This window comes from Brachyhypopomus gauderio, chromosome 7 (assembly GCF_052324685.1).
Source record: "Brachyhypopomus gauderio isolate BG-103 chromosome 7, BGAUD_0.2, whole genome shotgun sequence".
Lineage (NCBI taxonomy): Eukaryota > Metazoa > Chordata > Actinopteri > Gymnotiformes > Hypopomidae > Brachyhypopomus > Brachyhypopomus gauderio.
This window is the reverse complement of record NC_135217.1, coordinates 192,501-211,012: the sequence shown is the minus strand read 5'-3', so window position 1 is coordinate 211,012 and position 18,512 is coordinate 192,501. Positions and strand designations below refer to the sequence as shown.

Genomic DNA, 18,512 nt, shown 5'->3' with positions numbered 1-18,512 from the left:
CTCTGTGGAGCAATGGATAGCGCATTGGACTTCTAGACGCAGGTGTGTGGCCATTCAAAGGTTGTGGGTTCGAGTCCCACCCGAGTCATTTTTTCTTTGAAAACAACAAAATTCATCGCTCCTCACTAATGACACCAATCCACAGTAAAAAGCCATGGCGTGGCGCCATGGCTTAGCTGGTCATAGCGCCTGTCTAGTAAACAGGAAGTCCTGGGTTCAAATCCCAGCGGTGCCTTTCTATTATGTAAGCAGTTGTTAGGTCATGACATTCAGCCTCCTGCTGAAGAGCAACTGTCAAAACATTAACACATACTGGGCTCTGTGGCGCAATGGATAGCGCATTAGACTTCTAGACGCAGGTGTGTGGCCATTCAAAGGTTGTGGGTTCGAGTCCCATGGCGCGGCGCCATGGCTTAGCTGGTCATAGCGCCTGTCTAGTAAACAGGAAGTCCTGGGTTCAAATCCCAGCGGTCCCTTTCTATTATGTAAGCAGTTGTTAGGTCATGACATTCAGCCTCATGCTGAAGAGCAACTGTCAAAACTTTAACACATACTGGGCTCTGTGGCGCAATGGATAGCGCATTGGACTTCTAGGCGCAGGTGTGTGGCCATTCAAAGGTTGTGGGTTCGAGTCCCACCAGAGTCGTTTTTTCTTTGAAAACAACAAAATTCATCGCTCCTCAATAATGACACCAATCCACAGTAAACAGCCATGGCGTGGCGCCGTGGCTTAGCTGGTCATAGCGCCTGTCTAGTAAACAGGAAGTCCTGGGTTCAAATCCCAGCGGTGCCTTTCTATTATGTAAGCAGTTGTTAGGTCATGACATTCAGCCTCATGCTGAAGAGCAACTGTCAAAACTTTAACACATACTGGGCTCTGTGGCGCAATGGATAGCGCATTGGACTTCTAGACGCAGGTGTGTGGCCATTCAAAGGTTGTGGGTTCGAGTACCACCAGAGTCGTTTTTTCTTTGAAAACAACAAAATTCATCGCTCCTCACTAATGACACCAATGCACAGTAAAAAGCCATGGCGCGGCGCCGTGGCTTAGCTGGTCATAGCGCCTGTCTAGTAAACAGGAAGTCCTGGGTTCAAATCCCAGCGGTGCCTTTCCTTTATGTAAGCAGTTGTTAGGTCATGACATTCAGCCTCATCCTGAAGAGCAACTGTCAAAACTTTAACACAAACTGGGCTTTGTGGCGCAATGGATTGGTCTAGTAAACAGGAAGTCCTGGGTTCAAATCCCAGCGGTGCCTTTCTATTATGTAAGCAGTTGTTAGGTCATGACATTCAGCCTCATGCTGAAGAGCAACTGTCAAAACTTTAACACATACTGGGCTCTGTGGAGCAATGGATAGCGCATTGGACTTCTAGACGCAGGTGTGTGGCCATTCAAAGGTTGTGGGTTCGAGTCCCACCAGAGTCGTTTTTTCTTTGAAAACAACAAAATTCATCGCTCCTCACTAATGACACCAATCCACAGTAAAAAGCCATGGCGTGGCGCCGTGGCTTAGCTGGTCATAGCGCCTGTCTAGTAAACAGGAAGTCCTGGGTTCAAATTCCAGCGGTGCCTTTCTATTATGTAAGCAGTTGTTAGGTCATGACATTCAGCCTCATGCTGAAGAGCAACTGTCAAAACTTTAACACATACTGGGCTCTGTGGAGCAATGGATAGCGCATTGGACTTCTAGACGCAGGTGTGTGGCCATTCAAAGGTTGTGGGTTCGAGTACCACCAGAGTCGTTTTTTCTTTGAAAACAACAAAATTCATCGCTCCTCACTAATGACACCAATGCACAGTAAAAAGCCATGGCGCGGCGCCGTGGCTTAGCTGGTCATAGCGCCTGTCTAGTAAACAGGAAGTCCTGGGTTCAAATCCCAGCGGTGCCTTTCCTTTATGTAAGCAGTTGTTAGGTCATGACATTCAGCCTCATGCTGAAGAGCAACTGTCAAAACTTTAACACAAACTGGGCTTTGTGGCGCAATGGATAGCGCATTGGACTTCTAGACGCAGGTGTGTGGCCATTCAAAGGTTGTGGGTTCGAGTCCCACCCGAGTCATTTTTTCTTTGAAAACAACAAAATTCATCGCTCCTCACTAATGACACCAATCCACAGTAAAAAGCCATGGCGCGGCACCGTGGCTTAGCTGGTCATAGCGCCTGTCTAGTAAACAGGAAGTCCTGGGTTCAAATCCCAGCGGTGCCTTTCCTTTATGTAAGCAGTTGTTAGGTCATGACATTTAGCCTCCTGCTGAAGAGCAACTGTCAAAACTTTAACACATACTGGGCTCTGTGGCGCAATGGATAGCGCATTGGACTTCTAGACGCAGGTGTGTGGCCATTCAAAGGTTGTGGATTCGAGTCCCATGGCGCGGCGCTGGGCTTAGCTGGTCATAGCGCCTGTCTAGTAAACAGGAAGTCCTGGGTTCAAATCCCAGCGGTGCCTTTCTATTATGTAAGCAGTTGTTAGGTCATGACATTCAGCCTCATGCTGAAGAGCAACTGTCAAAACTTTAACACATACTGGGCTCTGTGGCGCAATGGATAGCGCATTGGACTTCTAGACGCAGGTGTGTGGCCATTCAAAGGTTGTGGGTTCGAGTACCACCAGAGTCGTTTTTTCTTTGAAAACAACAAAATTCATCGCTCCTCACTAATAACACCAATCCACAGTAAAAAGCCATGGCGTGGCGCCGTGGCTTAGCTGGTCATAGCGCCTGTCTAGTAAACAGGAAGTCCTGGGTTCAAATCCCAGCGGTGCCTTTCTATTATGTAAGCAGTTGTTAGGTCATGACATTCAGCCTCATGCTGAAGAGCAACTGTCAAAACTTTAACACATACTGGGCTCTGTGGCGCAATGGATAGCGCATTGGACTTCTAGACGCAGGTGTGTGGCCATTCAAAGGTTGTGGGTTCGAGTACCACCAGAGTCGTTTTTTCTTTGAAAACAACAAAATTCATCGCTCCTCACTAATGACACCAATGCACAGTAAAAAGCCATGGCGCGGCGCCGTGGCTTAGCTGGTCATAGCGCCTGTCTAGTAAACAGGAAGTCCTGGGTTCAAATCCCAGCGGTGCCTTTCCTTTATGTAAGCAGTTGTTAGGTCATGACATTTAGCCTCCTGCTGAAGAGCAACTGTCAAAACTTTAACACATACTGGGCTCTGTGGCGCAATGGATAGCGCATTGGACTTCTAGACGCAGGTGTGTGGCCATTCAAAGGTTGTGGGTTCGAGTACCACCAAAGTCGTTTTTTCTTTGAAAACAACAAAATTCATCGCTCCTCACTAATGACACCAATCCACAGTAAAAAGCCATGGCGTGGCGCCGTGGCTTAGCTGGTCATAGCGCCTGTCTAGTAAACAGGAAGTCCTGGGTTCAAATTCCAGCGGTGCCTTTCTATTATGTAAGCAGTTGTTAGGTCATGACATTCAGCCTCATGCTGAAGAGCAACTGTCAAAACTTTAACACATACTGGGCTCTGTGGAGCAATGGATAGCGCATTGGACTTCTAGACGCAGGTGTGTGGCCATTCAAAGGTTGTGGGTTCGAGTACCACCAGAGTCGTTTTTTCTTTGAAAACAACAAAATTCATCGCTCCTCACTAATGACACCAATGCACAGTAAAAAGCCATGGCGCGGCGCCGTGGCTTAGCTGGTCATAGCGCCTGTCTAGTAAACAGGAAGTCCTGGGTTCAAATCCCAGCGGTGCCTTTCCTTTATGTAAGCAGTTTTTAGGTCATGACATTTAGCCTCCTGCTGAAGAGCAACTGTCAAAACTTTAACACATACTGGGCTCTGTGGCGCAATGGATAGCGCATTGGACTTCTAGACGCAGGTGTGTGGCCATTCAAAAGTTGTGGGTTCGAGTCCCACCAGAGTCATTTTTTCTTTGAAAACAACAAAATTCATCGCTCCTCACTAATGACACCAATCCACAGTAAAAAGCCATGGCGAGGCTCCGTGGCTTAGCTGGTCATAGCGCCTGTCTAGTAAACAGGAAGTCCTGGGTTCAAATCCCAGCGGTGCCTTTCTATTATGTAAGCAGTTGTTAGGTCATGACATTCAGCCTCATGCTGAAGAGCAACTGTCAAAACTTTAACACATACTGGGCTCTGTGGCGCAATGGATAGCACATTGGACTTCTAGACGCAGGTGTGTGGCCATTCAAAGGTTGTGGGTTCGAGTCCCCCCAGAGTCGTTTTTTCTTTGAAAACAACAAAATTCATCGCTCCTCACTAATGACACCAATCCACAGTAAAAAGCCATGGCGTGGCGCCATGGCTTAGCTGGTCATAGCGCCTGTCTAGTAAACAGGAAGTCCTGGGTTCAAATCCCAGCGGTGCCTTTCTATTATGTAAGCAGTTGTTAGGTCATGACATTCAGCCTCCTGCTGAAGAGCAACTGTCAAAACTTTAACACATACTGGGCTCTGTGGCGCAATGGATAGCGCATTAGACTTCTAGACGCAGGTGTGTGGCCATTCAAAGGTTGTGGGTTCGAGTCCCATGGCGCGGCGCCATGGCTTAGCTGGTCATAGCGCCTGTCTAGTAAACAGGAAGTCCTGGGTTCAAATCCCAGCGGTGCCTTTCTATTATGTAAGCAGTTGTTAGGTCATGACATTCAGCCTCATGCTGAAGAGCAACTGTCAAAACTTTAACACATACTGGGCTCTGTGGCGCAATGGATAGCGCAGTGGACTTCTAGACGCAGGTGTGTGGCCATTCAAAGGTTGTGGGTTCGAGTCCCACCAGAGTCGTTTTTTCTTTGAAAACAACAAAATTCATCGCTCCTCATCAATGACACCAATCCACAGTAAACAGCCATGGCGTGGCGCCGTGGCTTAGCTGGTCATAGCGCCTGTCTAGTAAACAGGAAGTCCTGGGTTCAAATCCCAGCGGTGCCTTTCTATTATGTAAGCAGTTGTTAGGTCATGACATTCAGCCTCATGCTGAAGAGCAACTGTCAAAACTTTAACACATACTGGGCTCTGTGGCGCAATGGATAGCGCATTGGACTTCTAGACGCAGGTGTGTGGCCATTCAAAGGTTGTGGGTTCGAGTCCCCCCAGAGTCGTTTTTTCTTTGAAAACAACAAAATTCATCGCTCCTCACTAATGACACCAATCCACAGTAAAAAGCCATGTCGTGGCGCCGTGGCTTAGCTGGTCATAGCGCCTGTCTAGTAAACAGGAAGTCCTGGGTTCAAATCCCAGCGGTGCCTTTCTATTATGTAAGCAGTTGTTAGGTCATGACATTCAGCCTCATGCTGAAGAGCAACTGTCAAAACTTTAACACATACTGGGCTCTGTGGCGCAATGGATAGCGCATTGGACTTCTAGACGCAGGTGTGTGGCCATTCAAAGGTTGTGGGTTAGAGTCCCACCAGAGTCGTTTTTGCTTTGAAAACAACAAAATTCATCGCTCCTCACTAATGACACCAATCCACAGTAAAAAGCCATTGCGTGGCGCCGTGGCTTAGCTGGTCATAGCGCCTGTCTAGTAAACAGGAAGTCCTGGGTTCAAATCCCAGCGGTGCCTTTCCATTATGTAAGCAGTTGTTAGGTCATGACATTCAGCCTCATGCTGAAGAGCAACTGTCAAAACTTTAACACATACTGGGCTCTGTGGCGCAATGGATAGCGCATTGGACTTCTAGACGCAGGTGTGTGGCCATTCAAAGGTTGTGGGTTCGAGTCCCACCAGAGTCATTTTTTCTTTGAAAACAACAAAATTCATCGCTCCTCACTAATGACACCAATGCACAGTAAAAAGCCATGGCGTGGCGTCGTGGCTTAGCTGGTCATAGCGCCTGTCTAGTAAACAGGAAGTCCTGGGTTCAAATCCCAGCGGTGCCTTTCCTTTATGTAAGCAGTTGTTAGGTCATGACATTTAGCCTCCTGCTGAAGAGCAACTGTCAAAACTTTAACACGTACTGGGCTCTGTGGCGCAATGGATAGCGCATTGGACTTCTAGACGCAGGTGTGTGGCCATTCAAAGGTTGTGGGCTTAAGTCCCACCAGAGTCATTTTTTCTTTGAAAACAACAAAATTCATCGCTCCTCACTAATGACACCAATGCACAGTCAAAAGCCATGGCACGGCGCCGTGGCTTAGCTGGTCATAGCGCCTGTCTAGTAAACAGGAAGTCCTGGGTTCAAATCCCAGCGGTGCCTTTCCTTTATGTAAGCAGTTTTTAGGTCATGACATTTAGCCTCCTGCTGAAGAGCAACTGTCAAAACTTTAACACATACTGGGCTCTGTGGCGCAATGGATAGCGCATTGGACTTCTAGACGCAGGTGTGTGGCCATTCAAAGGTTGTGGGTTCGAGTCCCACCAGAGTCATTTTTTCTTTGAAAACAACAAAATTCATCGCTCCTCACTAATGACACCAATCCACAGTAAAAAGCCATGGCGTGGCGCCGTGGCTTAGCTGGTCATAGCGCCTGTCTAGTAAACAGGAAGTCCTGGGTTCAAATCCCAGCGGTGCCTTTCTATTATGTAAGCAGTTGTTAGGTCATGACATTCAGCCTCATGCTGAAGAGCAACTGTCAAAACTTTAACACATACTGGGCTCTGTGGCGCAATGGATAGCGCATTGGACTTCTAGACGCAGGTGTGTGGCCATTCAAAGGTTGTGGGTTCGAGTCCCACCAGAGTCGTTTTTTCTTTGAAAACAACAAAATTCATCGCTCCTCACTAATGACACCAATCCACAGTAAAAAGCCATTGCGTGGCGCCGTGGCTTAGCTGGTCATAGCGCCTGTCTAGTAAACAGGAAGTCCTGGGTTCAAATCCCAGCGGTGCCTTTCTATTATGTAAGCAGTTGTTAGGTCATGACATTCAGCCTCATGCTGAAGAGCAACTGTCAAAACTTTAACACATACTGGGCTCTGTGGCGCAATGGATAGCGCATTGGACTTCTAGACGCAGGTGTGTGGCCATTCAAAGGTTGTGGGTTCGAGTACCACCAGAGTCGTTTTTTCTTTGAAAACAACAAAATTCATCGCTCCTCACTAATAACACCAATCCACAGTAAAAAGCCATGGCGTGGCGCCGTGGCTTAGCTGGTCATAGCGCCTGTCTAGTAAACAGGAAGTCCTGGGTTCAAATCCCAGCGGTGCCTTTCTATTATGTAAGCAGTTGTTAGGTCATGACATTCAGCCTCATGCTGAAGAGCAACTGTCAAAACTTTAACACATACTGGGCTCTGTGGCGCAATGGATAGCGCATTGGACTTCTAGACGCAGGTGTGTGGCCATTCAAAGGTTGTGGGTTCGAGTACCACCAGAGTCGTTTTTTCTTTGAAAACAACAAAATTCATCGCTCCTCACTAATGACACCAATGCACAGTAAAAAGCCATGGCGCGGCGCCGTGGCTTAGCTGGTCATAGCGCCTGTCTAGTAAACAGGAAGTCCTGGGTTCAAATCCCAGCGGTGCCTTTCCTTTATGTAAGCAGTTGTTAGGTCATGACATTTAGCCTCCTGCTGAAGAGCAACTGTCAAAACTTTAACACATACTGGGCTCTGTGGCGCAATGGATAGCGCATTGGACTTCTAGACGCAGGTGTGTGGCCATTCAAAGGTTGTGGGTTCGAGTACCACCAGAGTTGTTTTTTCTTTGAAAACAACAAAATTCATCGCTCCTCACTATTGACACCAATGCACAGTAAAAAGCCATGGCGCGGCGCCGTGGCTTAGCTGGTCATAGCGCCTGTCTAGTAAACAGGAAGTCCTGGGTTCAAATCCCAGCGGTGCCTTTCCTTTATGTAAGCAGTTGTTAGGTCATGACATTCAGCCTCATGCTGAAGAGCAACTGTCAAAACTTTAACACAAACTGGGCTTTGTGGCGCAATGGATAGCGCATTGGACTTCTAGACGCAGGTGTGTGGCCATTCAAAGGTTGTGGGTTCGAGTCCCACCCGAGTCATTTTTTTCTTTGAAAACAACAAAATTCATCGCTCCTCACTAATGACAGCAATGCACAGTAAAAAGCCATGGCGTGGCGCCGTGGCTTAGCTGGTCATAGCGCCTGTCTAGTAAACAGGAAGTCCTGGGTTCAAATCCCAGCGGTGCCTTTCCTTTATGTAAGCAGTTGTTAGGTCATGACATTTAGCCTCCTGCTGAAGAGCAACTGTCAAAACTTTAACACATACTGGGCTCTGTGGCGCAATGGATAGCGCATTGGACTTCTAGACGCAGGTGTGTGGCCATTCAAAGGTTGTGGGTTCGAGTCCCATGGCGCGGCGCTGTGGCTTAGCTGGTCATAGCGCCTGTCTAGTAAACAGGAAGTCCTGGGTTCAAATCCCAGCGGTGCCTTTCTATTATGTAAGCAGTTGTTAGGTCATGACATTCAGCCTCATGCTGAAGAGCAACTGTCAAAACTTTAACACATACTGGGCTCTGTGGTGCAATGGATAGCGCATTGGACTTCTAGACGCAGGTGTGTGGCCATTCAAAGGTTGTGGGTTCGAGTACCACCAGAGTCGTTTTTTCTTTGAAAACAACAAAATTCATCGCTCCTCACTAATGACACCAATGCACAGTAAAAAGCCATGGCGCGGCGCCGTGGCTTAGCTGGTCATAGCGCCTGTCTAGTAAACAGGAAGTCCTGGGTTCAAATCCCAGCGGTGCCTTTCCTTTATGTAAGCAGTTTTTAGGTCATGACATTTAGCCTCCTGCTGAAGAGCAACTGTCAAAACTTTAACACATACTGGGCTCTGTGGCGCAATGGATAGCGCATTGGACTTCTAGACGCAGGTGTGTGGCCATTCAAAAGTTGTGGGTTCGAGTCCCACCAGAGTCATTTTTTCTTTGAAAACAACAAAATTCATCGCTCCTCACTAATGACACCAATCCACAGTAAAAAGCCATGGCGAGGCTCCGTGGCTTAGCTGGTCATAGCGCCTGTCTAGTAAACAGGAAGTCCTGGGTTCAAATCCCAGCGGTGCCTTTCTATTATGTAAGCAGTTGTTAGGTCATGACATTCAGCCTCATGCTGAAGAGCAACTGTCAAAACTTTAACACATACTGGGCTCTGTGGCGCAATGGATAGCACATTGGACTTCTAGACGCAGGTGTGTGGCCATTCAAAGGTTGTGGGTTCGAGTCCCCCCAGAGTCGTTTTTTCTTTGAAAACAACAAAATTCATCGCTCCTCACTAATGACACCAATCCACAGTAAAAAGCCATGGCGTGGCGCCATGGCTTAGCTGGTCATAGCGCCTGTCTAGTAAACAGGAAGTCCTGGGTTCAAATCCCAGCGGTGCCTTTCTATTATGTAAGCAGTTGTTAGGTCATGACATTCAGCCTCCTGCTGAAGAGCAACTGTCAAAACTTTAACACATACTGGGCTCTGTGGCGCAATGGATAGCGCATTAGACTTCTAGACGCAGGTGTGTGGCCATTCAAAGGTTGTGGGTTCGAGTCCCATGGCGCGGCGCCATGGCTTAGCTGGTCATAGCGCCTGTCTAGTAAACAGGAAGTCCTGGGTTCAAATCCCAGCGGTGCCTTTCTATTATGTAAGCAGTTGTTAGGTCATGACATTCAGCCTCATGCTGAAGAGCAACTGTCAAAACTTTAACACATACTGGGCTCTGTGGCGCAATGGATAGCGCAGTGGACTTCTAGACGCAGGTGTGTGGCCATTCAAAGGTTGTGGGTTCGAGTCCCACCAGAGTCGTTTTTTCTTTGAAAACAACAAAATTCATCGCTCCTCATCAATGACACCAATCCACAGTAAACAGCCATGGCGTGGCGCCGTGGCTTAGCTGGTCATAGCGCCTGTCTAGTAAACAGGAAGTCCTGGGTTCAAATCCCAGCGGTGCCTTTCTATTATGTAAGCAGTTGTTAGGTCATGACATTCAGCCTCATGCTGAAGAGCAACTGTCAAAACTTTAACACATACTGGGCTCTGTGGCGCAATGGATAGCGCATTGGACTTCTAGACGCAGGTGTGTGGCCATTCAAAGGTTGTGGGTTCGAGTCCCCCCAGAGTCGTTTTTTCTTTGAAAACAACAAAATTCATCGCTCCTCACTAATGACACCAATCCACAGTAAACAGCCATGGCGTGGCGCCGTGGCTTAGCTGGTCATAGCGCCTGTCTAGTAAACAGGAAGTCCTGGGTTCAAATCCCAGCGGTGCCTTTCTATTATGTAAGCAGTTGTTAGGTCATGACATTCAGCCTCATGCTGAAGAGCAACTGTCAAAACTTTAACACATACTGGGCTCTGTGGCGCAATGGATAGCGCATTGGACTTCTAGACGCAGGTGTGTGGCCATTCAAAGGTTGTGGGTTAGAGTCCCACCAGAGTCGTTTTTGCTTTGAAAACAACAAAATTCATCGCTCCTCACTAATGACACCAATCCACAGTAAAAAGCCATTGCGTGGCGCCGTGGCTTAGCTGGTCATAGCGCCTGTCTAGTAAACAGGAAGTCCTGGGTTCAAATCCCAGCGGTGCCTTTCCATTATGTAAGCAGTTGTTAGGTCATGACATTCAGCCTCATGCTGAAGAGCAACTGTCAAAACTTTAACACATACTGGGCTCTGTGGCGCAATGGATAGCGCATTGGACTTCTAGACGCAGGTGTGTGGCCATTCAAAGGTTGTGGGTTCGAGTCCCACCAGAGTCATTTTTTCTTTGAAAACAACAAAATTCATCGCTCCTCACTAATGACACCAATGCACAGTAAAAAGCCATGGCGTGGCGTCGTGGCTTAGCTGGTCATAGCGCCTGTCTAGTAAACAGGAAGTCCTGGGTTCAAATCCCAGCGGTGCCTTTCCTTTATGTAAGCAGTTGTTAGGTCATGACATTTAGCCTCCTGCTGAAGAGCAACTGTCAAAACTTTAACACGTACTGGGCTCTGTGGCGCAATGGATAGCGCATTGGACTTCTAGACGCAGGTGTGTGGCCATTCAAAGGTTGTGGGCTTAAGTCCCACCAGAGTCATTTTTTCTTTGAAAACAACAAAATTCATCGCTCCTCACTAATGACACCAATGCACAGTCAAAAGCCATGGCACGGCGCCGTGGCTTAGCTGGTCATAGCGCCTGTCTAGTAAACAGGAAGTCCTGGGTTCAAATCCCAGCGGTGCCTTTCCTTTATGTAAGCAGTTTTTAGGTCATGACATTTAGCCTCCTGCTGAAGAGCAACTGTCAAAACTTTAACACATACTGGGCTCTGTGGCGCAATGGATAGCGCATTGGACTTCTAGACGCAGGTGTGTGGCCATTCAAAGGTTGTGGGTTCGAGTCCCACCAGAGTCATTTTTTCTTTGAAAACAACAAAATTCATCGCTCCTCACTAATGACACCAATCCACAGTAAAAAGCCATGGCGTGGCGCCGTGGCTTAGCTGGTCATAGCGCCTGTCTAGTAAACAGGAAGTCCTGGGTTCAAATCCCAGCGGTGCCTTTCTATTATGTAAGCAGTTGTTAGGTCATGACATTCAGCCTCATGCTGAAGAGCAACTGTCAAAACTTTAACACATACTGGGCTCTGTGGCGCAATGGATAGCGCATTGGACTTCTAGACGCAGGTGTGTGGCCATTCAAAGGTTGTGGGTTCGAGTCCCACCAGAGTCGTTTTTTCTTTGAAAACAACAAAATTCATCGCTCCTCACTAATGACACCAATCCACAGTAAAAAGCCATTGCGTGGCGCCGTGGCTTAGCTGGTCATAGCGCCTGTCTAGTAAACAGGAAGTCCTGGGTTCAAATCCCAGCGGTGCCTTTCCATTATGTAAGCAGTTGTTAGGTCATGACATTCAGCCTCATGCTGAAGAGCAACTGTCAAAACTTTAACACATACTGGGCTCTGTGGCGCAATGGATAGCGCATTGGACTTCTAGACGCAGGTGTGTGGCCATTCAAAGGTTGTGGGTTCGAGTCCCATGGCGCGGCGCCGTGGCTTAGCTGGTCATAGCGCCTGTCTAGTAAACAGGAAGTCCTGGGTTCAAATCCCAGCGGTGCCTTTGTATTATGTAAGCAGTTGTTAGGTCATGACATTCAGCCTCATGCTGAAGAGCAACTGTCAAAACTTTAACACATACTGGGCTCTGTGGCGCAATGGATAGCGCATTGGACTTCTAGACGCAGGTGTGTGGCCATTCAAAGGTTGTGGGTTCGAGTACCACCAAAGTCGTTTTTTCTTTGAAAACAACAAAATTCATCGCTCCTCACTAATGACACCAATCCACAGTAAAAAGCCATGGCGTGGCGCCGTGGCTTAGCTGGTCATAGCGCCTGTCTAGTAAACAGGAAGTCCTGGGTTCAAATCCCAGCGGTGCCTTTCTATTATGTAAGCAGTTGTTAGGTCATGACATTCAGCCTCATGCTGAAGAGCAACTGTCAAAACTTTAACACATACTGGGCTCTGTGGAGCAATGGATAGCGCATTGGACTTCTAGACGCAGGTGTGTGTCCATTCAAAGGTTGTGGGTTCGAGGAAGGAAGTCCTGGGTTCAAATCCCAGCGGTGCCTTTCTATTATGTAAGCAGTTGTTAGGTCATGACATTCAGCCTCATGCTGAAGAGCAACTGTCAAAACTTTAACACATACTGGGCTCTGTGGCGCAATGGATAGCGCATTGGACTTCTAGACGCAGGTGTGTGGCCATTCAAAGGTTGTGGGTTCGAGTCCCACCAGAGTCGTTTTTGCTTTGAAAACAACAAAATTCATTGCTCCTCACTAATGACACCAATCCACAGTAAAAAGCCATGGCGTGGCGCCGTGGCTTAGCTGGTCATAGCGCCTGTCTAGTAAACAGGAAGTCCTGGGTTCAAATTCCAGCGGTGCCTTTCTATTATGTAAGCAGTTGTTAGGTCATGACATTCAGCCTCATGCTGAAGAGCAACTGTCAAAACTTTAACACATACTGGGCTCTGTGGAGCAATGGATAGCCCATTGGACTTCTAGACGCAGGTGTGTGGCCATTCAAAGGTTGTGGGTTCGAGTACCACCAGAGTCGTTTTTTCTTTGAAAACAACAAAATTCATCGCTCCTCACTAATGACACCAATGCACAGTAAAAAGCCATGGCGCGGCGCCGTGGCTTAGCTGGTCATAGCGCCTGTCTAGTAAACAGGAAGTCCTGGGTTCAAATCCCAGCGGTGCCTTTCCTTTATGTAAGCAGTTTTTAGGTCATGACATTTAGCCTCCTGCTGAAGAGCAACTGTCAAAACTTTAACACATACTGGGCTCTGTAGCGCAATGGATAGCGCATTGGACTTCTAGACGCAGGTGTGTGGCCATTCAAAGGTTGTGGGTTCGAGTCCCACCAGAGTCATTTTTTCTTTGAAAACAACAAAATTCATCGCTCCTCACTAATGACACCAATCCACAGTAAAAAGCCATGGCGAGGCTCCGTGGCTTAGCTGGTCATAGCGCCTGTCTAGTAAACAGGAAGTCCTGGGTTCAAATCCCAGCGGTGCCTTTCTATTATGTAAGCAGTTGTTAGGTCATGACATTCAGCCTCATGCTGAAGAGCAACTGTCAAAACTTTAACACATACTGGGCTCTGTGGCGCAATGGATAGCACATTGGACTTCTAGACGCAGGTGTGTGGCCATTCAAAGGTTGTGGGTTCGAGTCCCCCCAGAGTCGTTTTTTCTTTGAAAACAACAAAATTCATCGCTCCTCACTAATGACACCAATCCACAGTAAAAAGCCATGGCGTGGCGCCATGGCTTAGCTGGTCATAGCGCCTGTCTAGTAAACAGGAAGTCCTGGGTTCAAATCCCAGCGGTGCCTTTCTATTATGTAAGCAGTTGTTAGGTCATGACATTCAGCCTCCTGCTGAAGAGCAACTGTCAAAACTTTAACACATACTGGGCTCTGTGGCGCAATGGATAGCGCATTAGACTTCTAGACGCAGGTGTGTGGCCATTCAAAGGTTGTGGGTTCGAGTCCCATGGCGCGGCGCCATGGCTTAGCTGGTCATAGCGCCTGTCTAGTAAACAGGAAGTCCTGGGTTCAAATCCCAGCGGTGCCTTTCTATTATGTAAGCAGTTGTTAGGTCATGACATTCAGCCTCATGCTGAAGAGCAACTGTCAAAACTTTAACACATACTGGGCTCTGTGGCGCAATGGATAGCGCATTGGACTTCTAGACGCAGGTGTGTGGCCATTCAAAGGTTGTGGGTTCGAGTCCCCCCAGAGTCGTTTTTTCTTTGAAAACAACAAAATTCATCGCTCCTCACTAATGACACCAATCCACAGTAAAAAGCCATGTCGTGGCGCCGTGGCTTAGCTGGTCATAGCGCCTGTCTAGTAAACAGGAAGTCCTGGGTTCAAATCCCAGCGGTGCCTTTCTATTATGTAAGCAGTTGTTAGGTCATGACATTCAGCCTCATGCTGAAGAGCAACTGTCAAAACTTTAACACATACTGGGCTCTGTGGTGCAATGGATAGCGCATTGGACTTCTAGACGCAGGTGTGTGGCCATTCAAAGGTTGTGGGTTCGAGTCCCACCAGAGTCGTTTTTTCTTTGAAAACAACAAAATTCATCGCTCCTCACTAATGACACCAATCCACAGTAAAAAGCCATGGCGTGGCGCCGTGGCTTAGCTGGTCATAGCGCCTGTCTAGTAAACAGGAAGTCCTGGGTTCAAATCCCAGCGGTGCCTTTCTATTATGTAAGCAGTTGTTAGGTCATGACATTCAGCCTCATGCTGAAGAGCAACTGTCAAAACTTTAACACATACTGGGCTCTGTGGCGCAATGGATAGCGCATTGGACTTCTAGACGCAGGTGTGTGGCCATTCAAAGGTTGTGGGTTCAAGTCCCACCAGAGTCGTTTTTGCTTTGAAAACAACAAAATTCATCGCTCCTCACTAATGACACCAATCCACAGTAAAAAGCCATTGCGTGGCGCCGTGGCTTAGCTGGTCATAGCGCCTGTCTAGTAAACAGGAAGTCCTGGGTTCAAATCCCAGCGGTGCCTTTCTATTATGTAAGCAGTTGTTAGGTCATGACATTCAGCCTCATGCTGAAGAGCAACTGTCAAAACTTTAACACATACTGGGCTCTGTGGCGCAATGGATAGCGCATTGGACTTCTAGACGCAGGTGTGTGGCCATTCAAAGGTTGTGGGCTTAAGTCCCACCAGAGTCATTTTTTCTTTGAAAACAACAAAATTCATCGCTCCTCACTAATGACACCAATGCACAGTCAAAAGCCATGGCGCGGCGCCGTGGCTTAGCTGGTCATAGCGCCTGTCTAGTAAACAGGAAGTCCTGGGTTCAAATCCCAGCGGTTCCTTTCTATTATGTAAGCAGTTGTTAGGTCATGACATTCAGCCTCATGCTGAAGAGCAACTGTCAAAACTTTAACACATACTGGGCTCTGTGGCGCAATGGATAGCACATTGGACTTCTAGACGCAGGTGTGTGGCCATTCAAAGGTTGTGGGTTCGAGTCCCCCCAGAGTCGTTTTTTCTTTGAAAACAACAAAATTCATCGCTCCTCACTAATGACACCAATCCACAGTAAAAAGCCATGGCGTGGCGCCATGGCTTAGCTGGTCATAGCGCCTGTCTAGTAAACAGGAAGTCCTGGGTTCAAATCCCAGCAGTGCCTTTCTATTATGTAAGCAGTTGTTAGGTCATGACATTCAGCCTCCTGCTGAAGAGCAACTGTCAAAACTTTAACACATACTGGGCTCTGTGGCGCAATGGATAGCGCATTAGACTTCTAGACGCAGGTGTGTGGCCATTCAAAGGTTGTGGGTTCGAGTCCCATGGCGCGGCGCCATGGCTTAGCTGGTCATAGCGCCTGTCTAGTAAACAGGAAGTCCTGGGTTCAAATCCCAGCGGTGCCTTTCTATTATGTAAGCAGTTGTTAGGTCATGACATTCAGCCTCATGCTGAAGAGCAACTGTCAAAACTTTAACACATACTGGGCTCTGTGGCGCAATGGATAGCGCATTGGACTTCTAGACGCAGGTGTGTGGCCATTCAAAGGTTGTGGGTTCGAGTCCCACCAGAGTCGTTTTTTCTTTGAAAACAACAAAATTCATCGCTCCTCACTAATGACACCAATCCACAGTAAACAGCCATGGCGTGGCGCCGTGGCTTAGCTGGTCATAGCGCCTGTCTAGTAAACAGGAAGTCCTGGGTTCAAATCCCAGCGGTGCCTTTCTATTATGTAAGCAGTTGTTAGGTCATGACATTCAGCCTCATGCTGAAGAGCAACTGTCAAAACTTTAACACATACTGGGCTCTGTGGCGCAATGGATAGCGCATTGGACTTCTAGACGCAGGTGTGTGGCCATTCAAAGGTTGTGGGTTCGAGTCCCACCAGAGTCGTTTTTTCTTTGAAAACAACAAAATTCATCGCTCCTCACTAATGACACCAATCCACAGTAAACAGCCATGGCGTGGCGCCGTGGCTTAGCTGGTCATAGCGCCTGTCTAGTAAACAGGAAGTCCTGGGTTCAAATCCCAGCGGTGCCTTTCTATTATGTAAGCAGTTGTTAGGTCATGACATTCAGCCTCATGCTGAAGAGCAACTGTCAAAACTTTAACACATACTGGGCTCTGTGGCGCAATGGATAGCGCATTGGACTTCTAGACGCAGGTGTGTGGCCATTCAAAGGTTGTGGGCTTAAGTCCCACCAGAGTCATTTTTTCTTTGAAAAAAACAAAATTCATCGCTCCTCACTAATGACACCAATGCACAGTCAAAAGCCATGGCGCGGCGCCGTGGCTTAGCTGGTCATAGCGCCTGTCTAGTAAACAGGAAGTCCTGGGTTCAAATCCCAGCGGTGCCTTACCTTTATGTAAGCAGTTTTTAGGTCATGACATTTAGCCTCCTGCTGAAGAGCAACTGTCAAAACTTTAACACATACTGGGCTCTGTGGTGCAATGGATAGCGCATTGGACTTCTAGACGCAGGTGTGTGGCCATTCAAAGGTTGTGGGTTCGAGTCCCACCAGAGTCGTTTTTTCTTTGAAAACAACAAAATTCATCGCTCCTCACTAATGACACCAATCCACAGTAAAAAGCCATTGCGTGGCGCCGTGGCTTAGCTGGTCATAGCGCCTGTCTAGTAAACAGGAAGTCCTGGGTTCAAATCCCAGCGGTGCCTTTCCATTATGTAAGCAGTTGTTAGGTCATGACATTCAGCCTCATGCTGAAGAGCAACTGTCAAAACTTTAACACATACTGGGCTCTGTGGCGCAATGGATAGCGCATTGGACTTCTAGACGCAGGTGTGTGGCCATTCAAAGGTTGTGGGTTCGAGTCCCACCAGAGTCGTTTTTTCTTTGAAAACAACAAAATTCATCGCTCCTCACTAATGACACCAATCCACAGTAAAAAGCCATTGCGTGGCGCCGTGGCTTAGCTGGTCATAGCGCCTGTCTAGTAAACAGGAAGTCCTGGGTTCAAATCCCAGCGGTGCCTTTCCATTATGTAAGCAGTTGTTAGGTCATGACATTCAGCCTCATGCTGAAGAGCAACTGTCAAAACTTTAACACATACTGGGCTCTGTGGCGCAATGGATAGCGCATTGGACTTCTAGACGCAGGTGTGTGGCCATTCAAAGGTTGTGGGTTCGAGTCCCACCAGAGTCATTTTTTCTTTGAAAACAACAAAATTCATCGCTCCTCACTAATGACACCAATCCACAGTAAAAAGCCATGGCGAGGCTCCGTGGCTTAGCTGGTCATAGTGCCTGTCTAGTAAACAGGAAGTCCTGGGTTCAAATCCCAGCGGTTCCTTTCTATTATGTAAGCAGTTGTTAGGTCATGACATTCAGCCTCATGCTGAAGAGCAACTGTCAAAACTTTAACACATACTGGGCTCTGTGGCGCAATGGATAGCACATTGGACTTCTAGACGCAGGTGTGTGGCCATTCAAAGGTTGTGGGTTCGAGTCCCCCCAGAGTCGTTTTTTCTTTGAAAACAACAAAATTCATCGCTCCTCACTAATGACACCAATCCACAGTAAAAAGCCATGGCGTGGCGCCATGGCTTAGCTGGTCATAGCGCCTGTCTAGTAAACAGGAAGTCCTGGGTTCAAATCCCAGCAGTGCCTTTCTATTATGTAAGCAGTTGTTAGGTCATGACATTCAGCCTCCTGCTGAAGAGCAACTGTCAAAACTTTAACACATACTGGGCTCTGTGGCGCAATGGATAGCGCATTAGACTTCTAGACGCAGGTGTGTGGCCATTCAAAGGTTGTGGGTTCGAGTCCCATGGCGCGGCGCCATGGCTTAGCTGGTCATAGCGCCTGTCTAGTAAACAGGAAGTCCTGGGTTCAAATCCCAGCGGTGCCTTTCTATTATGTAAGCAGTTGTTAGGTCATGACATTCAGCCTCATGCTGAAGAGCAACTGTCAAAACTTTAACACATACTGGGCTCTGTGGCGCAATGGATAGCGCATTGGACTTCTAGACGCAGGTGTGTGGCCATTCAAAGGTTGTGGGTTCGAGTCCCACCAGAGTCGTTTTTTCTTTGAAAACAACAAAATTCATCGCTCCTCACTAATGACACCAATCCACAGTAAATAGCCAT

At 47.8% G+C, this 18,512-nt stretch overlaps 52 non-coding genes across 52 annotated transcripts; all 52 read left to right on the top strand.

The window, feature by feature from the left end:
* Window positions 1-556: 556 nt before the first annotated feature.
* Window positions 557-646, top strand: trnar-ucu (transfer RNA arginine (anticodon UCU)). The gene is given in 2 exon segments: window positions 557-593; window positions 611-646. It is a non-coding gene; the product is annotated as a tRNA-Arg (tRNA).
* Window positions 647-719: 73 nt separating this feature from the next.
* trnat-agu (transfer RNA threonine (anticodon AGU)) lies at window positions 720-793 on the top strand. Its single transcript has one exon. It is a non-coding gene; the product is annotated as a tRNA-Thr (tRNA).
* Window positions 794-1,036: 243 nt separating this feature from the next.
* trnat-agu (transfer RNA threonine (anticodon AGU)) lies at window positions 1,037-1,110 on the top strand. The gene has a single exon. It is a non-coding gene; the product is annotated as a tRNA-Thr (tRNA).
* Window positions 1,111-1,816: 706 nt separating this feature from the next.
* On the top strand, window positions 1,817-1,890 carry trnat-agu (transfer RNA threonine (anticodon AGU)). Its single transcript has one exon. It is a non-coding gene; the product is annotated as a tRNA-Thr (tRNA).
* Window positions 1,891-2,133: 243 nt separating this feature from the next.
* Window positions 2,134-2,207, top strand: trnat-agu (transfer RNA threonine (anticodon AGU)). Its single transcript has one exon. It is a non-coding gene; the product is annotated as a tRNA-Thr (tRNA).
* Window positions 2,208-2,690: 483 nt separating this feature from the next.
* On the top strand, window positions 2,691-2,764 carry trnat-agu (transfer RNA threonine (anticodon AGU)). The gene has a single exon. It is a non-coding gene; the product is annotated as a tRNA-Thr (tRNA).
* A 243-nt stretch (window positions 2,765-3,007) lies between these two features.
* Window positions 3,008-3,081, top strand: trnat-agu (transfer RNA threonine (anticodon AGU)). Its single transcript has one exon. It is a non-coding gene; the product is annotated as a tRNA-Thr (tRNA).
* A 560-nt stretch (window positions 3,082-3,641) lies between these two features.
* Window positions 3,642-3,715, top strand: trnat-agu (transfer RNA threonine (anticodon AGU)). Its single transcript has one exon. It is a non-coding gene; the product is annotated as a tRNA-Thr (tRNA).
* An 80-nt stretch (window positions 3,716-3,795) lies between these two features.
* On the top strand, window positions 3,796-3,885 carry trnar-ucu (transfer RNA arginine (anticodon UCU)). The gene is given in 2 exon segments: window positions 3,796-3,832; window positions 3,850-3,885. It is a non-coding gene; the product is annotated as a tRNA-Arg (tRNA).
* Window positions 3,886-4,833: 948 nt separating this feature from the next.
* Window positions 4,834-4,907, top strand: trnat-agu (transfer RNA threonine (anticodon AGU)). The gene has a single exon. It is a non-coding gene; the product is annotated as a tRNA-Thr (tRNA).
* Window positions 4,908-5,150: 243 nt separating this feature from the next.
* trnat-agu (transfer RNA threonine (anticodon AGU)) lies at window positions 5,151-5,224 on the top strand. Its single transcript has one exon. It is a non-coding gene; the product is annotated as a tRNA-Thr (tRNA).
* A 243-nt stretch (window positions 5,225-5,467) lies between these two features.
* trnat-agu (transfer RNA threonine (anticodon AGU)) lies at window positions 5,468-5,541 on the top strand. Its single transcript has one exon. It is a non-coding gene; the product is annotated as a tRNA-Thr (tRNA).
* Window positions 5,542-5,621: 80 nt separating this feature from the next.
* trnar-ucu (transfer RNA arginine (anticodon UCU)) lies at window positions 5,622-5,711 on the top strand. Its single transcript is given in 2 exon segments — window positions 5,622-5,658; window positions 5,676-5,711. It is a non-coding gene; the product is annotated as a tRNA-Arg (tRNA).
* Window positions 5,712-6,101: 390 nt separating this feature from the next.
* On the top strand, window positions 6,102-6,175 carry trnat-agu (transfer RNA threonine (anticodon AGU)). Its single transcript has one exon. It is a non-coding gene; the product is annotated as a tRNA-Thr (tRNA).
* Window positions 6,176-6,255: 80 nt separating this feature from the next.
* On the top strand, window positions 6,256-6,345 carry trnar-ucu (transfer RNA arginine (anticodon UCU)). The gene is given in 2 exon segments: window positions 6,256-6,292; window positions 6,310-6,345. It is a non-coding gene; the product is annotated as a tRNA-Arg (tRNA).
* A 73-nt stretch (window positions 6,346-6,418) lies between these two features.
* Window positions 6,419-6,492, top strand: trnat-agu (transfer RNA threonine (anticodon AGU)). The gene has a single exon. It is a non-coding gene; the product is annotated as a tRNA-Thr (tRNA).
* An 80-nt stretch (window positions 6,493-6,572) lies between these two features.
* trnar-ucu (transfer RNA arginine (anticodon UCU)) lies at window positions 6,573-6,662 on the top strand. The gene is given in 2 exon segments: window positions 6,573-6,609; window positions 6,627-6,662. It is a non-coding gene; the product is annotated as a tRNA-Arg (tRNA).
* Window positions 6,663-6,735: 73 nt separating this feature from the next.
* trnat-agu (transfer RNA threonine (anticodon AGU)) lies at window positions 6,736-6,809 on the top strand. The gene has a single exon. It is a non-coding gene; the product is annotated as a tRNA-Thr (tRNA).
* A 243-nt stretch (window positions 6,810-7,052) lies between these two features.
* trnat-agu (transfer RNA threonine (anticodon AGU)) lies at window positions 7,053-7,126 on the top strand. Its single transcript has one exon. It is a non-coding gene; the product is annotated as a tRNA-Thr (tRNA).
* A 243-nt stretch (window positions 7,127-7,369) lies between these two features.
* On the top strand, window positions 7,370-7,443 carry trnat-agu (transfer RNA threonine (anticodon AGU)). Its single transcript has one exon. It is a non-coding gene; the product is annotated as a tRNA-Thr (tRNA).
* Window positions 7,444-7,686: 243 nt separating this feature from the next.
* On the top strand, window positions 7,687-7,760 carry trnat-agu (transfer RNA threonine (anticodon AGU)). The gene has a single exon. It is a non-coding gene; the product is annotated as a tRNA-Thr (tRNA).
* A 244-nt stretch (window positions 7,761-8,004) lies between these two features.
* trnat-agu (transfer RNA threonine (anticodon AGU)) lies at window positions 8,005-8,078 on the top strand. Its single transcript has one exon. It is a non-coding gene; the product is annotated as a tRNA-Thr (tRNA).
* A 484-nt stretch (window positions 8,079-8,562) lies between these two features.
* On the top strand, window positions 8,563-8,636 carry trnat-agu (transfer RNA threonine (anticodon AGU)). Its single transcript has one exon. It is a non-coding gene; the product is annotated as a tRNA-Thr (tRNA).
* An 80-nt stretch (window positions 8,637-8,716) lies between these two features.
* Window positions 8,717-8,806, top strand: trnar-ucu (transfer RNA arginine (anticodon UCU)). Its single transcript is given in 2 exon segments — window positions 8,717-8,753; window positions 8,771-8,806. It is a non-coding gene; the product is annotated as a tRNA-Arg (tRNA).
* Window positions 8,807-9,754: 948 nt separating this feature from the next.
* trnat-agu (transfer RNA threonine (anticodon AGU)) lies at window positions 9,755-9,828 on the top strand. Its single transcript has one exon. It is a non-coding gene; the product is annotated as a tRNA-Thr (tRNA).
* Window positions 9,829-10,071: 243 nt separating this feature from the next.
* trnat-agu (transfer RNA threonine (anticodon AGU)) lies at window positions 10,072-10,145 on the top strand. Its single transcript has one exon. It is a non-coding gene; the product is annotated as a tRNA-Thr (tRNA).
* A 243-nt stretch (window positions 10,146-10,388) lies between these two features.
* On the top strand, window positions 10,389-10,462 carry trnat-agu (transfer RNA threonine (anticodon AGU)). Its single transcript has one exon. It is a non-coding gene; the product is annotated as a tRNA-Thr (tRNA).
* Window positions 10,463-10,542: 80 nt separating this feature from the next.
* On the top strand, window positions 10,543-10,632 carry trnar-ucu (transfer RNA arginine (anticodon UCU)). The gene is given in 2 exon segments: window positions 10,543-10,579; window positions 10,597-10,632. It is a non-coding gene; the product is annotated as a tRNA-Arg (tRNA).
* A 390-nt stretch (window positions 10,633-11,022) lies between these two features.
* Window positions 11,023-11,096, top strand: trnat-agu (transfer RNA threonine (anticodon AGU)). Its single transcript has one exon. It is a non-coding gene; the product is annotated as a tRNA-Thr (tRNA).
* An 80-nt stretch (window positions 11,097-11,176) lies between these two features.
* On the top strand, window positions 11,177-11,266 carry trnar-ucu (transfer RNA arginine (anticodon UCU)). The gene is given in 2 exon segments: window positions 11,177-11,213; window positions 11,231-11,266. It is a non-coding gene; the product is annotated as a tRNA-Arg (tRNA).
* A 73-nt stretch (window positions 11,267-11,339) lies between these two features.
* trnat-agu (transfer RNA threonine (anticodon AGU)) lies at window positions 11,340-11,413 on the top strand. The gene has a single exon. It is a non-coding gene; the product is annotated as a tRNA-Thr (tRNA).
* An 80-nt stretch (window positions 11,414-11,493) lies between these two features.
* On the top strand, window positions 11,494-11,583 carry trnar-ucu (transfer RNA arginine (anticodon UCU)). The gene is given in 2 exon segments: window positions 11,494-11,530; window positions 11,548-11,583. It is a non-coding gene; the product is annotated as a tRNA-Arg (tRNA).
* Window positions 11,584-11,656: 73 nt separating this feature from the next.
* On the top strand, window positions 11,657-11,730 carry trnat-agu (transfer RNA threonine (anticodon AGU)). Its single transcript has one exon. It is a non-coding gene; the product is annotated as a tRNA-Thr (tRNA).
* Window positions 11,731-11,897: 167 nt separating this feature from the next.
* Window positions 11,898-11,971, top strand: trnat-agu (transfer RNA threonine (anticodon AGU)). The gene has a single exon. It is a non-coding gene; the product is annotated as a tRNA-Thr (tRNA).
* Window positions 11,972-12,214: 243 nt separating this feature from the next.
* Window positions 12,215-12,288, top strand: trnat-agu (transfer RNA threonine (anticodon AGU)). Its single transcript has one exon. It is a non-coding gene; the product is annotated as a tRNA-Thr (tRNA).
* Window positions 12,289-12,559: 271 nt separating this feature from the next.
* trnar-ucu (transfer RNA arginine (anticodon UCU)) lies at window positions 12,560-12,649 on the top strand. Its single transcript is given in 2 exon segments — window positions 12,560-12,596; window positions 12,614-12,649. It is a non-coding gene; the product is annotated as a tRNA-Arg (tRNA).
* A 390-nt stretch (window positions 12,650-13,039) lies between these two features.
* On the top strand, window positions 13,040-13,113 carry trnat-agu (transfer RNA threonine (anticodon AGU)). Its single transcript has one exon. It is a non-coding gene; the product is annotated as a tRNA-Thr (tRNA).
* An 80-nt stretch (window positions 13,114-13,193) lies between these two features.
* On the top strand, window positions 13,194-13,283 carry trnar-ucu (transfer RNA arginine (anticodon UCU)). The gene is given in 2 exon segments: window positions 13,194-13,230; window positions 13,248-13,283. It is a non-coding gene; the product is annotated as a tRNA-Arg (tRNA).
* Window positions 13,284-14,231: 948 nt separating this feature from the next.
* On the top strand, window positions 14,232-14,305 carry trnat-agu (transfer RNA threonine (anticodon AGU)). Its single transcript has one exon. It is a non-coding gene; the product is annotated as a tRNA-Thr (tRNA).
* A 243-nt stretch (window positions 14,306-14,548) lies between these two features.
* On the top strand, window positions 14,549-14,622 carry trnat-agu (transfer RNA threonine (anticodon AGU)). Its single transcript has one exon. It is a non-coding gene; the product is annotated as a tRNA-Thr (tRNA).
* Window positions 14,623-14,702: 80 nt separating this feature from the next.
* Window positions 14,703-14,792, top strand: trnar-ucu (transfer RNA arginine (anticodon UCU)). The gene is given in 2 exon segments: window positions 14,703-14,739; window positions 14,757-14,792. It is a non-coding gene; the product is annotated as a tRNA-Arg (tRNA).
* A 73-nt stretch (window positions 14,793-14,865) lies between these two features.
* trnat-agu (transfer RNA threonine (anticodon AGU)) lies at window positions 14,866-14,939 on the top strand. The gene has a single exon. It is a non-coding gene; the product is annotated as a tRNA-Thr (tRNA).
* Window positions 14,940-15,894: 955 nt separating this feature from the next.
* Window positions 15,895-15,984, top strand: trnar-ucu (transfer RNA arginine (anticodon UCU)). Its single transcript is given in 2 exon segments — window positions 15,895-15,931; window positions 15,949-15,984. It is a non-coding gene; the product is annotated as a tRNA-Arg (tRNA).
* Window positions 15,985-16,057: 73 nt separating this feature from the next.
* Window positions 16,058-16,131, top strand: trnat-agu (transfer RNA threonine (anticodon AGU)). The gene has a single exon. It is a non-coding gene; the product is annotated as a tRNA-Thr (tRNA).
* An 80-nt stretch (window positions 16,132-16,211) lies between these two features.
* Window positions 16,212-16,301, top strand: trnar-ucu (transfer RNA arginine (anticodon UCU)). Its single transcript is given in 2 exon segments — window positions 16,212-16,248; window positions 16,266-16,301. It is a non-coding gene; the product is annotated as a tRNA-Arg (tRNA).
* Window positions 16,302-16,374: 73 nt separating this feature from the next.
* Window positions 16,375-16,448, top strand: trnat-agu (transfer RNA threonine (anticodon AGU)). The gene has a single exon. It is a non-coding gene; the product is annotated as a tRNA-Thr (tRNA).
* Window positions 16,449-16,691: 243 nt separating this feature from the next.
* On the top strand, window positions 16,692-16,765 carry trnat-agu (transfer RNA threonine (anticodon AGU)). Its single transcript has one exon. It is a non-coding gene; the product is annotated as a tRNA-Thr (tRNA).
* Window positions 16,766-17,008: 243 nt separating this feature from the next.
* trnat-agu (transfer RNA threonine (anticodon AGU)) lies at window positions 17,009-17,082 on the top strand. The gene has a single exon. It is a non-coding gene; the product is annotated as a tRNA-Thr (tRNA).
* An 80-nt stretch (window positions 17,083-17,162) lies between these two features.
* Window positions 17,163-17,252, top strand: trnar-ucu (transfer RNA arginine (anticodon UCU)). Its single transcript is given in 2 exon segments — window positions 17,163-17,199; window positions 17,217-17,252. It is a non-coding gene; the product is annotated as a tRNA-Arg (tRNA).
* Window positions 17,253-17,325: 73 nt separating this feature from the next.
* On the top strand, window positions 17,326-17,399 carry trnat-agu (transfer RNA threonine (anticodon AGU)). Its single transcript has one exon. It is a non-coding gene; the product is annotated as a tRNA-Thr (tRNA).
* An 80-nt stretch (window positions 17,400-17,479) lies between these two features.
* On the top strand, window positions 17,480-17,569 carry trnar-ucu (transfer RNA arginine (anticodon UCU)). The gene is given in 2 exon segments: window positions 17,480-17,516; window positions 17,534-17,569. It is a non-coding gene; the product is annotated as a tRNA-Arg (tRNA).
* A 785-nt stretch (window positions 17,570-18,354) lies between these two features.
* Window positions 18,355-18,444, top strand: trnar-ucu (transfer RNA arginine (anticodon UCU)). The gene is given in 2 exon segments: window positions 18,355-18,391; window positions 18,409-18,444. It is a non-coding gene; the product is annotated as a tRNA-Arg (tRNA).
* The last annotated feature ends 68 nt before the right edge of the window (window positions 18,445-18,512 follow it).